Raw genomic sequence first — 5,000 nt, forward strand, 5'->3', positions numbered from 1 at the left:
ACCCGCCCGCCCGCCCGCGGGCGCCAACGGATTCCCTTCTCGGCTAGGCAACGGCAGGACTGGGACTGGGCTGGCCCGCCAGGCCGGGGGGACTCGGCTTCCCCTTCCGGCCCGGGGAACCCGGCCGAGCGTGCGAGAAATACGTGCCACCGGACCGCGCGCCGCCGGCGGCCGGCTTTCCCTTTCCGGAAAAAAAATAGCCGGAGGAACGGCACGACAAAAAGGCACATGGAGGCGGCGTTCGCAGCGACCCGTGCTAGCCACGGGGGCCGCGGGCCCGGGACGCCGGAGGCACCCGCGGGGGCGAGTTACGAGTCTCACTCCCCCACGGAGCCCCAGACATCCCGCTCGCTCCCTTCTCTCTCGCCGACGTGGCCCGCGCGCGCCTTCGTCGCAACGGCTCCTCGGTGCCGCGGCTTAAGGCCGCCAGAGAAAAATCCGCGGAGGCCGGGCGGGCGCCCCCACTCTCTGCCCGCGCACCGGCGCGCCTAAACCGCGGAAAAAAAAGAAAAAACGCGGACCCGCGTGGCAACCCAGCCCGCCCGGCCCAAGGGGCTCGGTCGATGCGCCCGCGACCGAGGTGGACGAGGCGCCGCCGCCTCGCCCGGGAAAGGTCCGGGGGGCTCTCGGACTCTCTCTCTCTCTCTCTCTCTGTCGGGTGCCGGGTCCGTCAACTCCGAAAAACTCCGCCCGCCAACGCGGGTCCCCGGCTTAAGGCCGAGGAAGGGGGACGGCTTCAACGAGGCGGCCCGGGGACGGGGCGCCCCGACCCCGGCTCCGCAGCTTCACCGGGCGGGCGGACGGCCCGAAACAGTGCCCGCCGAGTGGGCCCCGGCTTAAGGCCAGGCACAAAAGGGACGAGGCGCCGCCGCCTCGCCCGCCAAGCGGCTCTCTCGAATCGCCTTTCACAGCCCTTCTCTCTCGGCATCCCGGGGGGAGATCCGGCCCCTCCGCTCGGCAGCCCTTCTCTCTCGGCATCCCGGGGGGAGATCCGGCCCCTCCGCTCGGCAGCCCTTCTCTCTCGGCATCCCGGGGGGAGATCCGGCCCCTCCGCTCGGCAGCCCTTCTCTCTCGGCATCCCGGGGGGAGATCCGGCCCCTCCGCTCGGCAGCCCTTCTCTCTCGGCATCCCGGGGGGAGATCCGGCCCCTCCGCTCGGCAGCCCTTCTCTCTCGGCATCCCGGGGGGAAACCGGCCCCTCCCCGCTGGCAGCCCTTCTCTCTCGGCATCCCGGGGGAAACCGGCCCCCTCCGCTCGGCAGCCCTTCTCTCTCGGCATCCCGGGGGGAATCCGGCCCCTCCGCTCGGCAGCCCTTCTCTCTCGGCATCCCGGGGGGAATCCGGCCCCTTCTCTCTCTCTCTCTCTCTCTCTCAATCTCTCGGCCTCCCGGGGGAACCGGCCCCTCCGCTCGCAGCCCTTCTCTCTCGGTCTCTCGGGGGGATCCGGTCCGTCTTTTCTCAGCCCTTCTCTCTCGGCCTCGCTCTCACTGTGCCAACTTCCCCGGGAGGGACGGGAGCCGGAGCCGAGCCACAAGGAGACTCGCCCCGGCTAGGCGGAACACTGGCTTTTTCCCTTTGCCGGCCATCTGAGTGCGGCTGCTCCTCTCCGCCTTAAACGTAGGCACAGCCTCAGCCAACCTACGGGGATGCGGCCCGTCACCTCGCTCCCATAATACGGGCAGATAAGTCCCAAGCCGCCGAGGCCTCCAAGAGGACCGATGGAGATCGACCGGGAAGGGGCGCCGCCTCAGGCCGCAGTCTACGATGAGGCAGCCGGAGGCAGCCGACAACAGCGACCCCTTGGTGAACTTCCGCAGCCGGCCGAGACAACAGGTCTACCCGGCACCCGCCGCTATTTGACTAAGTCCCGCCGGCGCGAGGTAGACCTGGTGTCCCAGGGGCCGGGGTAGACCTGGTGTCCCGGGCTCCGGGGTAGACCTGGTGTCCCGGGCTCCGGGGTAGACCTGGTGTCCCGGGGGCCGGGGTAGACCTGGTGTCCGGGTCTCCGGGGTAGACCTGGTGTCCCGGGGGCCGGGGTAGACCTGGTGTCCGGGGCTCCGGGGTAGACCTGGTGTCCCGGGCGCCGGGGTAGACCTGGTGTCCCGGGCTCCGGGGTAGACCTGGTGTCCCGGGCGCCGGGGTAGACCTGGTGTCCGGGTCTCCGGGGTAGACCTGGTGTCCCGGGGGCCGGGGTAGACCTGGTGTCCGGGGCTCCGGGGTAGACCTGGTGTCCCGGGCGCCGGGGTAGACCTGGTGTCCCGGGCTCCGGGGTAGACCTGGTGTCCCGGGCGCCGGGGTAGACCTGGTGTCCCGGGCTCCGGGGTAGACCTGGTGTCCCGGGCGCCGGGGTAGACCTGGTGTCCGGGTCTCCGGGGTAGACCTGGTGTCCCGGGGGCCGGGGTAGACCTGGTGTCCGGGGCTCCGGGGTAGACCTGGTGTCCCGGGCGCCGGGGTAGACCTGGTGTCCCGGGCTCCGGGGTAGACCTGGTGTCCCGGGCGCCGGGGTAGACCTGGTGTCCCGGGCGCCGGGGTAGACCTGGTGTCCCGGGCTCCGGGGTAGACCTGGTGTCCCGGGCGCCGGGGTAGACCTGGTGTCCCGGGCGCCGGGGTAGACCTGGTGTCCGGGTCTCCGGGGTAGACCTGGTGTCCCGGGGGCCGGGGTAGACCTGGTGTCCGGGGCTCCGGGGTAGACCTGGTGTCCCGGGCGCCGGGGTAGACCTGGTGTCCCGGGCTCCGGGGTAGACCTGGTGTCCCGGGCGCCGGGGTAGACCTGGTGTCCCAGGGACCGGGGTAGACCTGGTGTCCCGCCAGATCCGGAGAAGACCTGGTGTCCCCGGCCCGAGAGCCAGCAGACCTGGTGTCCCCGGACCGAGACGGGGTAGACCGGCTGTCCGCGGCCAGAGACGGGGTAGACCTGGTGTCCCCGGCCCGAGACGGGGTAGACCTGGTGTCTGCGGCACAAGACGGGGTAGACCTGGTGTCTCCGGCCAGAAGCGGGGTAGACCTGTTGTCCTAGAGCCCGGGGTAGACCTGGTGTCCCGGGGGCCGGGGTAGACCTGGTGTCCGGGTCTCCGGGGTAGACCTGGTGTCCCGGGCGCCGGGGTAGACCTGGTGTCCCGGGCTCCGGGGTAGACCTGGTGTCCCGGGCGCCGGGGTAGACCTGGTGTCCCGGGCTCCGGGGTAGACCTGGTGTCCCGGGCTCCGGGGTAGACCTGGTGTCCCGGGGGCCGGGGTAGACCTGGTGTCCGGGTCTCCGGGGTAGACCTGGTGTCCCGGGGGCCGGGGTAGACCTGGTGTCCGGGGCTCCGGGGTAGACCTGGTGTCCCGGGCGCCGGGGTAGACCTGGTGTCCCGGGCTCCGGGGTAGACCTGGTGTCCCGGGCGCCGGGGTAGACCTGGTGTCCGGGTCTCCGGGGTAGACCTGGTGTCCCGGGGGCCGGGGTAGACCTGGTGTCCGGGGCTCCGGGGTAGACCTGGTGTCCCGGGCGCCGGGGTAGACCTGGTGTCCCGGGCTCCGGGGTAGACCTGGTGTCCCGGGCGCCGGGGTAGACCTGGTGTCCCGGGCTCCGGGGTAGACCTGGTGTCCCGGGCGCCGGGGTAGACCTGGTGTCCGGGTCTCCGGGGTAGACCTGGTGTCCCGGGGGCCGGGGTAGACCTGGTGTCCGGGGCTCCGGGGTAGACCTGGTGTCCCGGGCGCCGGGGTAGACCTGGTGTCCCGGGCTCCGGGGTAGACCTGGTGTCCCGGGCGCCGGGGTAGACCTGGTGTCCCGGGCGCCGGGGTAGACCTGGTGTCCCGGGCTCCGGGGTAGACCTGGTGTCCCGGGCGCCGGGGTAGACCTGGTGTCCCGGGCGCCGGGGTAGACCTGGTGTCCGGGTCTCCGGGGTAGACCTGGTGTCCCGGGGGCCGGGGTAGACCTGGTGTCCGGGGCTCCGGGGTAGACCTGGTGTCCCGGGCGCCGGGGTAGACCTGGTGTCCCGGGCTCCGGGGTAGACCTGGTGTCCCGGGCGCCGGGGTAGACCTGGTGTCCCAGGGACCGGGGTAGACCTGGTGTCCCGCCAGATCCGGAGAAGACCTGGTGTCCCCGGCCCGAGAGCCAGCAGACCTGGTGTCCCCGGACCGAGACGGGGTAGACCGGCTGTCCGCGGCCAGAGACGGGGTAGACCTGGTGTCCCCGGCCCGAGACGGGGTAGACCTGGTGTCTGCGGCACAAGACGGGGTAGACCTGGTGTCTCCGGCCAGAAGCGGGGTAGACCTGTTGTCCTAGAGCCCGGGGTAGACCTGGTGTCCCGGGGGCCGGGGTAGACCTGGTGTCCGGGTCTCCGGGGTAGACCTGGTGTCCCGGGCGCCGGGGTAGACCTGGTGTCCCGGGCTCCGGGGTAGACCTGGTGTCCCGGGCGCCGGGGTAGACCTGGTGTCCCGGGCTCCGGGGTAGACCTGGTGTCCCGGGCGCCGGGGTAGACCTGGTGTCCCGGGCTCCGGGGTAGACCTGGTGTCCCGGGCGCCGGGGTAGACCTGGTGTCCGGGTCTCCGGGGTAGACCTGGTGTCCCGGGGGCCGGGGTAGACCTGGTGTCCGGGGCGCCGGGGTAGACCTGGTGTCCCGGGCGCCGGGGTAGACCTGGTGTCCCGGGCTCCGGGGTAGACCTGGTGTCCCGGGCGCCGGGGTAGACCTGGTGTCCCGGGGGCCGGGGTAGACCTGGTGTCCCGTTCCCCGGGGTAGACCCGGTGTCCTCGAGCGCCGGGTAGACCTGGTGTCCCGGGACTCGGGGTAGACCTGCTGTCCCGTTCCCCGGGGTAGACCTGGTGTCCCAGGGCCTACCCCGGGGCCCGGGACACCAGGTCTACCCATGGTCCCAGGACACCAGGTCTACCCCGGGGAACGGGACACCAGGTCTACCCCGGGCCCTGGGACACCAGGTCTACCCATGGTCCCGGGACACCAGGTCTACCCCGGGGCCCGCGACACCAGGTCTACCCCGGCCTCTGGGACACCAGGTCTACCCC

This window comes from Zonotrichia albicollis, unplaced genomic scaffold, assembly GCF_047830755.1.
Source record: "Zonotrichia albicollis isolate bZonAlb1 unplaced genomic scaffold, bZonAlb1.hap1 Scaffold_139, whole genome shotgun sequence".
NCBI classification, from domain to species: Eukaryota; Metazoa; Chordata; class Aves; order Passeriformes; family Passerellidae; genus Zonotrichia; species Zonotrichia albicollis.